Genomic DNA, 12,343 nt, shown 5'->3' with positions numbered 1-12,343 from the left:
AGAAGAAACAGACCATCATTAACAACGGAGGGCAGCTTTGATCTGTATGGAGGTGACAAGGCATTTTACAGTGACAACAAAGGAGCTGGGCAGAAACAGTGGGCCTAGATGGAAGAGATAGAAATGTAAAGTTACTACTCTAGACCCTGTGAAAATCATCTACATATGCTAATTGTCTTCACTCATTATCCCTCAGGGTTGAATTGGGTAAAACAAACAGCTTTTGGCAGATGAGAATTTCCTGGAAAGGCTTTTTGGTCACAGATAGGTGTTGGAGTTTGGGGAAACTGTAACTTCATCCTCTGGATATGGCCTTACAGAACAAAGTTGAGGCATACTGAGTCGAGCTAGAAGCAAGACAAGAATATAACTGTCGTTCAGGCCAGCCAGGAAAGAGTGGATTGGCTTAAGGTCAATATCACACACAGGTTGCAGCAACAAAACAAAACAATAAAAACACCTCATTTCTCCTAAACCATGGCCTTTATTCAAAATAAGACCGCTAAAAAAAACAGTATAGAGCAAAATCAGAACAGGGAAGTGGAAAGGGTTGGGTGGGAAAACAGGGGGAGGGAAGGGGACTGATGGGACTTTCGGGGAGTGGGGGTCCAGAAAAGGGGAAATCATTTGAAATGTAAATAAATATATCAATAAATTAAAAAAAAAGAAATACCAGAAAAATGCAAACATGCTATAAAACGACTTCTGGAACTTCACTACCAAGCTTACTGATTTGGAATCCGACTATGGTTTCACAAATTTAAATAATTTCTGGACTTTAAATCCATTTTCTCTGATAAACAGAAAATTAAAATGTGATGGCATGAAATGTGTTTCAGTGTGCTTAGAAGTTACAGTACTTTAGATACAAAGAGGCTATATGAGGAATTTATAGATTAAAATGACTAGACTTGCTGATAAGAATATAGGAGACACAGTAGAGTGACATTTTTGGATACCTGGAGAGTACTTCTCACAATCTAAAAATGTCAACTAGTACATGAAATGCATGTATTTTTAAGTTTCTATTAGTTCTTGAGAATTTCATACAATGTGCTTTGATCACGTTCAGAGTTCCCTCCTCCAACTCCTCGAATTCCTCCAAGCCACACTCCCCTTACCTACTCACCCTGCCTTTATCCCTTTTCTAAGACTATCTCTCCAGTTTATGCTGCTCACAGATTCTCGCATATGTTGCCTTCATTGGAGTGTAGTGGCCACATTCTTAAAAAGAACTTCCTTTCCCAGCAGTGATTGTTTATAGCTAGGGAGGGGTTTCATGAAGTAATAGGTTTCCATAGGACTTTTTCAAAGGGTCTTTTTTTATCCTTCCCTACATTACCTCCTCTATGCTGCCCTCCCGCCCCCAAACCAATTTAACTCTTTGTGATGGAGTGGATGAGGAATGTCCTCAATAGACTCAGGTATTTTAACACTTGGTCTCTAATTGGTGGCACAGGAGGTTACAATTAAGAGGTAGCCTTGAGTCTCCGAAGAGAATTTAGACTCTGGGCTTTAAACAGTGTGGAGACCAAAAGAGTCTAGAAACTTCTGAAGGTGGCCAAATGTATTTTGTATTGTTATTGGCCATGAGTATGTAGGTGCTGGGAAGGGGTTGGTTTCTTGATGTTTAAGGGGTTTTTTTTTCTTTCTTGTTTTTTAATACTCTTGATACTCAGATATATAGCCTGTAAAGGTAGAGGCTTGTCCATTCTGTAGGCTGCCTCTTCACTCAAATTATGGTGCCCTTTGCTGTACAGAGCTTTTTGGCTTCAAGAGGCTCCCTTTAGTAATTGTTGCATCTTAATGCTTGCACTATTGAGAACCTGTTCAGAAAGTCCTTTTCGGTGCCAGTTCAACCAGTCTCTACTTTTGTCCCTTCCATTATATTCAGGGTATTAGGGCTATGTCAAGTTCCTTTTATTTTGGTGATCCAACGATTTTGTTTGGCTACTTACATGACCATGGGCCACTTGTCTGCAAAATGCCCATGTCAGCAATGACAATGAATATAAGATGATCCCCAGAGTGCCTTGCACAAGAGGCAACACCTCTGAAAGGTCACCAGCTCCAAAGCAATTGTATGCCTCTTAAACAACCTTGGGAAGACCACTAGAAAATCATAACTTTCTGAGTTTCTTGGGTGTGTTTCATCAGTTTATTGGAACCAACTAACCTTGCATGGATCTACTTAGGCTCACTCTTCCATCTAGAGGGGAATATTTCAATTCCATTGCAGTTCTTGATCCTTTTGGAATGGGGAGGGGGTTGTTGCTGTTGTTGTTGTTATTGTTTGGCTGGTTGTTTTGTTTTATTTTGTTTCTGCAGGGTGAGAGAGAAGGATCTAGGTTCATTCTTCTACCTGCACTTATTCCATTTCATTTCTTCTGTTTGTTAAAAATTAAGTGGCTGTACTCATATAGACTTGTGCATGGCTCCTCAATTCTAGTGTATTGATCAGTGAGTCTGGGGCGGGAGTTTGTTTGTTTTGTTTTTGTAGTTCTGTGGTATAACTTAAAGTCCGGAATGGTGATACCTCTAACAATTTCATATTATTACCAATCATGTTTGTTTTGGATATCCTTGATGATATTTTATATTTCCATATGAAATTTAAGATTTTTTTAAAAATTAAATTTTTTTTTCTGTGAGAATTGCATTGGAATTTTGACGGGGATTGCACTGAATCTGAAGATTGCTTTTGGTAGGATGGTCATTTTCACAATATTAATCCTATAAACCCATGACTATAGGAGGTATTTCTGTGTTCTGAGAGCTTCTTCAGTTTCATTTTTTCCATGTCTTAAGTTTTCATTGTGCAAGTCTTTCATGTTTTGGTTAAGATTTACTCATTTTTTTCTAGGCTAGTGTAAACTGTTGTTTTCCTTATTTCTTTCTTTTCACATTTGTCATTTGTGTGTGCTAATTTTATATCTGCTAATTTGATGAAAAGGTTTATTAGATGTAGGAGTTTTTTATGGTTGAGTCTTTAGGGCCTTTTATATATAAAATCATATCGTCTGCAAATAAGTATACTTTGACTTCTTCTATTCCTGTTTGTATTTCCTTGTCTTATTTCTCTAGCTAAGACTTCAACTCTTACACTAAACAGAAGGGAGGAGGAGAGTGCTCACCTTTGTCTTGGTTTTTTTTGTTTGTTTGTTTGTTTTGCTGGAAATAATATGGTGTTTGTTCATTTAGCAAGATGTTGCTATGGTTTTCCTATATTGCCTTTATTATGCTGAGATATGGCCTTTGTCCTAGATTCTACAGGACCTTTATCATGAAGGGGCATTTGATTTTGTCAAAATCACTTCTATATCTAATGAGATGATTATGTAGTTTCTGTTGGCCTATTTATATGGTGGCTTATGTTTATTGATTCATCTACTTTAAACCATCTCTCCATTGCTGGATAAAGTCTACTTACTTATGGTGGATATTCTTTTTTGTTGTTGTTGTTGTTTTTCTTTTTTTATTATATTCTTTATTTACATTTCAAATGTTGTCCCCTTCCCTGGTTTCCATCCCCCAAAAATCCCATAACCTGTCTCCCCTTCCCCATTCCCCAATCAACCCTCTTCCGCTTCCCCTACACTGCTGCATCGTGCCTTTCCAGGACCAAGGGCCTCTCCTCCCTTTGATGTCCATCAAGGCCATCCTCTGCTGCCTATGTGTCTGGAGCCATGGGTAACTCCATGTGTACTCTTTGGTTGATGGTTTTGTCCCTGGGAGCTCTGGGAGTACTGGGTGGCTCATATTGTTGTTCCTCCTATAGCGCTGTAAACCCCTTCAGCTCCTTGGATCCTTTCTCTAGCTCCTCCATTGGGAACCCTGTGCTCAGTTCAATGGCTGGCTGAGAGTGTCCCTTTCTGCATTTGTCATGCACTAGCAGAGCCTTCCAGGTGACAGTTATATCCAGCTCTGGTCAGCAAGTACTTGTGGGCATCGATAATAGTGTCTGGGTTTTGTAACTGTATATGGGATGGATTACTAGGTAGTCTTTGCCTCAGACTCTGCTCCACACTTTGTCTCTGTATCTCCTTCTGTGGGTATTTTGTTCCCCCTTCTAAAAAGGACCAGAGTATCCATACTTTGTTCTTCCTTCTTCTCGAGCTTCATTTGGTGTGTAAATTGTGTCTTGGGTATTCCAAGCTTCTGAGCTAAAATCCACTTATCAGTGAGTAAATACCTTGTATATTCTTTTGTGATTGGGTTACTTCACTCAGGATGATAATTTCCAGTTCCACCTATTTGCCTAAGAATTTCATGAATTCATTGTTTTTAATAGCTGAGTAGTATATATATATACTACTCATATATATACATATATACATTGTGTATATATACCACATTTTTCTGTATCCATTCTTCCGTTGAGGGAAATATGGGTTCTATCCAGCTTCTGGTTATTATAAATAAGGCTGCTATGAACATAGTGGAGCATATGTACTTATTACATGCTGGAGAATTCTCTGGGTATATGCCCAGGAGTGTTATAACAGGGTCCTCTGGTAGTATTATGCCCAATTTTCTGAGGAAAGGACAAAATGGTTTCCAGAGTGGTTGTACCAGCTTGCAATCCCACCAGCAGTAGAGGAGTGCTCCTCTTTCCCCACATCCTCACCAGCATCTGCTGTCTCCTGAGTTTTTAATCTTAGCCAATCTGACTGGTGTGAGGTGAAATCTCAGGGTTGTTTTGATTTGCATTTCCCTGATGACTAAGGATGTTGAACATTTCTTTAGGTGTTCCTCGGCCATTCAATATTCCTCAATTGAGAATTCGCTGTTTAGCTATGTACCCCATTTTTAATAGGTTATTTTGTTCTCTGGAGTCTAACTTCTTGAGTTCTTTGTATATATTGGATATTAGTTCTCGATCAGATGTCAAGTTGGTAAAGATCTTTTCCCAGTTTGTTGGTTGCTGTTTTATCCTATTGACAGTGCCCTTTGCCTTACAGAAACTTTGTAATTTTATGAGGTCCCATTAGTCAATTCTTGATCTAAGAGTATAAACTATTGGTGTTCTGTTCAGGTGTTTCCCCTATGCCCCTGTGCTCAAGGCTCTTCCCCAGTTTCTTTTCTATTAGTTTCAGTATATCTGGCTTTATGTGGAGGTCCTTGATCGACTTGGACTTGAGCTTAGTACAAAAAGATAAGAATGGATCAATTTGCATTCTTCTGCATGCTGACCTCCAATTCATCCAGCACCATTTGTTGTAAAGGCTATCTTTTTTCCACTGGATGCTTTCAGCTCCTTTGTCAAAGATCAAGTGACCATAGGTGTATGGGTTCATTTCTGGGTCTTCAGTCCTATTCCATTGATCTACCTGCCTATACCAATACCATGCAAAAGTATGGAACGCTTCACAAATTTGCATGCCATCCTTGTGCAGAGGCCATGCTAATCTTCTCTGTATCGCTCCAATTTTAGTATGTGTGCTGCCAAAGTGAGCATGGTGGATACTCTTTGTAGTGTGTTCTTGAATTCAGTTTTAGAATGGGATTATTTTAGTTGGGTTTTTTTGGTTTGGTTTAGTTTGGTTTGGTTTGGTTTGGTTTGGTTTGGTTTGGTTTGGTTTCGTTTGGTTTGGTTTGGTTTGATTTGGTTTGGTTTGCCTCTACATTCCTCAGATATATCGACTAATAATTTAATTTTGTTTGTTGAGTTCTTTACCTGGTTTTGGTATCAGGGTAACCCTGGCTTTGTAAAAATGATTTGGGAAGTTTCCCCCTTCTCTATTTTTTTTCTGGAAGTTTAAGAAGCACTGGTGTTAGTTTCTTCTTTAAAGCTCTGGTAGAGCTCTTTGATAGATCCACTTGGCCTTGAGGTTTTTTTAGTTGGGAGCTTTTTTTATTACTGCTATTACTGCTTCTGTCTCATCAGATATCATAGGTCTCTTTAAATTATTTATTTCATTGTGGGTTGGATTCACATTTGTGATATGATCAGTGAAGCTGACTAATTTTTATAATGTATTGGTTGGGCATGAGCTGCATATTTTCTTTTAAAATATTTTAAAATGTCTCTTTAGGCCTATTGCCCAGATTTATTAATATCTTTGTATTTTGATGTTTGGTTTTAGGAGTTCCTTTATATAATTTAAATATTAATCTCTTAACATATGTCTAGTGGCAAACACTTTCTTCCAGTGTACAGATTGTCTTATCATTCTATTGCTTGGTGTCTGTACTGTCTGGTTTTGTATGTCAACTAGACACAAGCTGGAGTCATCAGAAAGAAAGGAGCCTCAATTGAGGAAATGCCTCCATGAGACCCAGCTGTAAGGCATTTTCTGAATTAGTGATCAATGGGGAAGGACCCAGCCCATTGTTGATAGTACTATCCCTGGGCTGATGGTCCTGAGTGCTATAAAAAAGCAGGGTGAGCAAGCCAGTCAGCAGCACCCCTCTATGGCTTCTGCATCAGTTCCTGCCTCCAGGTTCCCACCCTCTTTCCTGTTCTTACTTCCTTCAGTGATGAATAGCAATGTGGAAGTTTGAGCCAAATAAACCCTTTCGTTCCCAACTTGTTTTGGGGGCATGGTGTTTCATCACAGCAGTTTCAGAACCCCATCTAACACAATGCCTTTTCTGTGGTTGATACAATTCATTTTTTTCTACATTTGTTTTTGTTGCTCATACCATTTATCCTGTCGTAGGTGCTTTCCTTGATTTTTTTCTGCTAATTTCATAAATTCTGGTAGTTACAAAGAGTAAAGTGTATAAGAGTGTGGTATAAAAATCTCTTTGATTGGTCAAGGAATACAAACTAATACTTAGGCAGAAGGGGAAAATTCTGCTGTTCTTTCCCACAATAGGATACTAAGAATTAGGTGCGGTGTTTTTTACATATTTCAAAATATCTAGAGGAGCCAATTCTCTTTTAAAAAAACATATTGGCTTTACTCATATTTTCATATGGCTAATATATGCAAATATAATATATACCATATATAGGCCATGAATACATTATATCTAGGATCCACATATGTGGAAAAAATGCAACTTTTGACTTTCTTAGTGTTACCTCACTTAGCATTATAAATTCCAGGTTCATCTGATTCCTAGAAGTTTCATAATTTTTGTTTTTCTTTATAGCAGAATAAAATTCCATTGTCCATACAAACCACATTTTCATTGTACATTCATCAGTTAATGGACATCTAGGCTAAATCTGTGTCTTATTATGGGCCAAAGGACTCTTGGGACATGAAAGAGGAAAGTAGAAAAGAGACTAAGGAGGCCAAAAGGAGGGTTAGGAGTAGCAGGGGCTGGTGTGTGTGTGTGTGTGTGTGTGTGTGTGTGTGTGTGTGTGTGAGAGAGAGAGAGAGAGAGAGAGAGAGAGAGAGAGAGAGAGAGAGATGGGAATGAAAAATAATCACTAAAACACACATTTTTCAAAATGTCATAATGATTTCTGATATATTATGCCAATTATTTTTTTAAGAAAAAAATACAAGCTGGGCATGGTGGCCCTTGTCTTTAAGCCCAGCATTCAGGAGGCAGAGGAAGGCAAATCTTTGTGAGGTTAAGACCAGCTTGATCTAAATAGCAAGTTTTTGGCTAGCTAAAGCTGAATAGTGAGATACTTCCCCCACCCCGAAAGGACATAAATGGAAAGAGACTTGTAGGGAGGAGGGTGAGGGTAATGGGGATGAGAGCAAGATAAGATGGTGAGGATAATAGACTCAGAACAAACTGTACACATGTATGTGATTGTCAAAGAACAAATTTAATATAAGTTTTTAAAAGACATGGTAAATATTTGAGGTATGGGCATGTTAATTGTGTCTTCATTAAAGCTTCTTCTATTGCAGTGATAAAACACCATATTCAAAAACAACTTGGGGAGGAAAGGGTTTATTTTAAGCTTACACTTCCACATCATAGTCCATCACTGAAGGGAGTCAGGAGAGGAACTCAAACAGGGCAGGAACCTGGAGGCAGGAGCTGATGCAGAGGCCATAGAGGCCTGCTGCATACTGGCTTGCTCCTTGTAGCTTGCTCAGCCTGCTTTCTTATAGCACCCAGAACCACCAGCCCAGGGATGGCACCACCCACAATGGGTTACTTCCTTCCCATCAATCATCAATAAAAAAAAAAAAAAAAGAACCACAGGCTTGCACACAGGCCAATCTGGTGGAGGCATTTTCTCAATTAAGGTTTCCTTGTTTTCCAAAACGATTCTCACTTGTGTCAAGTTGACATAAAACTAGTCAGAGCAATTACATTGATTTGATCAGTACATAATGAATATCTGCATCAAAACATGGTGTTATGTTCCAGATGTACATAATGTGACAATGTAATAGTCATAAATAACATTTACATTTTTATATAAAGTGGAACTAAAGCAAATAACTAGGTGCTTAGGCATGTAGCCTAGTGGCAGAACACTATCCGACCAAGTGTAAAGCACTACAGCTATCCACAGAATTATGAATATGTTTTTAGATCAAACAATAGAAAGCATTATAAAACTGTCACTAAACTTTTTATACAAACTATCACTAATATTAATATTTACTCTTTATGAGTTATGTTACAACTTTGTTTGAAAATGTCATTTGTGTAGACAAACAGAAAATAAGAAACATGTAATTTCATAGGAATCCTCATGTTTCATATTCTATATTGTTGATGTAAAAACACAGCTCTCACCTCAAGGGGAATAAAAGACATTCTGGAGTCAAATATAAGTGGTTGCGATCAAAAAACAGATCAAGGTTGCCCCAAATACCATGTTCCAACACAACAACAGTTTCATGCAGTTTTTACACATTGAAGAACAGATGAGAATGGTGGTGTATGCTTCCAATTATTACTGGCTGTTTTTGTGTGTCAACTTGACACAGGCTGGAGTTATCACAGAGAAAGGAGCTTCAGTTAGGGAAGTGCCTCCATGAGATTCAGCTGTGGGGCATTTTCTCAATTAATGGTCAAGAGGGAAGGGCCCATTGTGGGTGGTGCCATCTCTGGGCTGGTAGTCTTGGGTTCTATAAGAGAGCAGGCTGAGCAAGCCAGAGGAAGCAAGCCAGTAAGAAACATCCCTCCATAGCCTCTGCATCAGCTCCTGCTTCCTGACCTGCTTGAGTTCCAGTCCTGACTTCCTTTGGTGATGAACAGCAGTGTGGAAGGTATAAGATGAATAAACCCTTTCCTCCTCAACTTGCTTCTTGATCATGATGTTTGTGCAGGAATAGAAACCCTGACTAAGACACAATCCTAATACTCACAAGGCAGAAGCAGGCAAATGTATCTCCATGAGTTTGAGACCAGCCTGGTCTACATATTGAGTTCCAGGCTAGCCAGTACTATATAGTAAGACCCCCATCTCCAAGAGAGAGAGAGAGAGAGAGAGAGAGAGAGAGAGAGAGAGAGAGAGAGAGAGAGAGAGAGAAAGAGAAGAAGAAGAAGAAGAAGAAGAAGAAGAAGAAGAAGAAGAAGAAGAAGAAGAAGAAGAAGAAGAAGAAGAAGAAGAAGAAGAAGAAATTAATAGATGATGGCAATTTTAAAATACATTATTACATTAGTGGCATCATCAGGTAGATATGTAAAGCAGGGAAATCTATGCTGTAGAGCTTAGATTTTAACTAATGACGTTCTTTGCCTTTTGTTTGGGGGAAGTTGAATAAAGGCCTGTTAGGGTTTACCTAATTGTCACAAAGATGTTAGGTCGCACAAAGAGGTAAGCAATGATGGCTAATGAAGGGGATATAGACTGAAGATAACTTAGCTCTAGACCTGAAACATTTCTATTCTCATAATCATAAAAGTTCTAATCAACCAATTATCCTTATAGAATAAGTTTTAGAGCCAAGGCTCTTTTTGTCTGGGTACTTAGGGTGTTCAAGCAATAGTATATATGTGTATTACTAATTATTCTATTATATGTTCTCATTTCATAGATACACTGTTATTCCCCTTGTTATTTTTGTTGAAACAGTAACATTCTGGTAACCAAAGGAAGAAATACAAAACAATTAGTTGAAATAAATACTTCATGTTAGAATGAAATTTATACTTCATGTTAGAATGATATAGTGCATATTGATGCTGGTAACTATCTGTGCTTTACTGCCTCCTGTGGCTGTATTAACAGTGATGCTCATAAAAAAAATTGGTCATCTTGAGTCAGATGTAGGTCATATGTAGTAATTCCAGTCCCTAGGAGACAGAGGCAGGATGATCATAAGTTCAAGTCCAACCTGTACTATAAAGTAGGTTGCAGGGCAGCTGGGGCTACAGACTGAGACACTACCTCGATTAAAAAGGTTGCCAAAAAGAGAGAAAGACTGAAAGGGGGGAATAGAGGAGAGACAGAGGGGAAGAGAGAGAGTGAGAGGAGAAGGGAAGGGAGGAGAGGGGAGGGGAGAGGAGGGGAGGGGAGGAGAGGAGAGGGGAGAACAAAAAGAAGAATGAGAAGGAAGAAAACAAACAAAAATTGGTGACCTAGAACTTTATGTTCTAAGCTGTAAGATTTCTAAAATGTCTTCCTATTTTAGCAAATGGTCTGACATGAGAGACCATAATCTAAATTACCAAGGTACATTTCTCATTCTGATTATTTCTGAGCTACTATTAGCATCCCATGAAGCCAAATGATTGTTACATAGTAGGTAGAAGTTCTTTGCATTGCTGATGGCAATCTTTCTCATTTGCTTTTGAGACATTCAGATGAAATATATTTGTGTATCCACTTTTATTTGGTATTTTCAAATATGAACAAGGTCTGAGCATTCTTATAACATCAGAGTAAGAACAGCTCAAATAAGACTGTGTGAAGCAACTCAGCATTTACAGCAATTATTTCTCCAGATACTTCTGCTGCTTTGTGCAATGGTGTAATTCATCTGGATGGCAGGTAGTTGCCTTAAAATGTCATTTCATTACAAAAACAACACTCAAGGTAGTTTCTCCTTTGTCTGAAAGTCGATTTATAATAACTTTCTTTTCCTTTTTTTATTTAGGAAGAATATAGAGGAAATGTAGGGACCTGATTTTATTCCATTCCCCCAAACTAGATACAAATGACAGCATTGCAAATGTTGGAGACTTGAGACAATCCACATCCTCTGTTGTGTTTAGTAGCTTCAGCTATTCTTCCCAGAATGTTTGCTTGTTTTTAAAGAGAGCTAAATCTCATTAGGTCTTTCCTGTAATTTTGATATGTCGAGTTCCAGAACAAGAGTGAAGAATCCATTGCATGAAATTAAAAAGTGAAAACTATATTCTCTTGCATTGCACAGCTTTTCTCCCCTGTGCTCTTACCCACAAATCTACCTTATCAAAATGTATGCATGGCCCATATCAGCAGAGAGTGCTGGAAGGCCAGACTGGTTCATATTCCCAAAGCAAGGAAAGAGACAATCTACCTGCAGCCTTAGTCTGGGGCAGGCTAAATCTAGTGTCTCTCTTTTGGGATTCTACCTCAAGGACATGCTAGGAAAAGAGCAGAAACAAGAAACATGCCTCTATGTTGTTTGTTCTTCATGATTTTTTTTTAAATTACCAGCCACCCAAACTTTGTAAGAACCTCCGGCTCCCAACATAGACTATTTCCCATGAAATGAACAGGCTTGTTATTCCAAGCGCTCCAATGTTATATACTACGTCACTGCAACCCTCAAAGCAGTGGCATAGAGCTGCAGGAGCATGCAGTAAAACCTCTGAAACAGGACTCAGGTAGCCAGTACTCCTATAGGGTGATTTCTCTCAGGTGGAATGGAAACCATACCTCATAGATTATGCACAGCTTGCCACAAGTTACAGGGTTAATAGGAAAATTTGCAAAACCCCTTTTCTCTTGGCACCCAAGAAAATATTTCCATTAACAAATTTCCCCTGAGGGAAATTGATTCCTATTTCAACTTCTCACTTCAGTCCCCATAGGGGAACTGGAGAACTGTGCTCTTTCTCCTTCCCAGACCACATTGGTCTGTGCTAAGTGAGAAAATTTAAACAGATCATTCTATTTTGAAGCTCTAGAGATAGTGGTTCTTAACCTTCCTAATGCAACCCTTTAATACCGTGCTGTGATTGGCCGAGAAGCACCTAAAGTTCAACATCCTTAGTAATCAGGGAAATGCAAATCAAAACAACCCTGAGATTTCACCTCACTCCAGTCAGAATGGCTAAGATCAAAAACTCAGGAGACAATAGGTGCTGGTGAGGATATGGAAAAATAGGAACACTCCTCCACTGCTGGTGGGATTGCAAGCTGGTACAACCACTCTGGAAATCAGTCTGGAGTTTCCTCAGAATATTGGACATAATACTACCTGAGGACCCAGCTATACCACTCCTGGGCATATATCCAGAAGATACTCCAACATGTGAC

General features: G+C 38.8%; 1 non-coding gene across 1 annotated transcript; it reads right to left on the bottom strand.

Moving 5' to 3' along the window:
• Nucleotides 1-5,351: 5,351 nt before the first annotated feature.
• LOC127675846 (U6 spliceosomal RNA) lies at nt 5,352-5,458 on the bottom strand. The gene has a single exon (XR_007975536.1). It is a non-coding gene; the product is annotated as a U6 spliceosomal RNA (small nuclear RNA).
• Nucleotides 5,459-12,343: the final 6,885 nt, after the last annotated feature.

Source organism: Apodemus sylvaticus, chromosome X (assembly GCF_947179515.1).
Source record: "Apodemus sylvaticus chromosome X, mApoSyl1.1, whole genome shotgun sequence".
NCBI lineage: Eukaryota > Metazoa > Chordata > Mammalia > Rodentia > Muridae > Apodemus > Apodemus sylvaticus.
The sequence above is the reverse complement of the archived record's forward strand: the minus strand, read 5'-3'. Positions and strand labels throughout refer to the sequence as shown.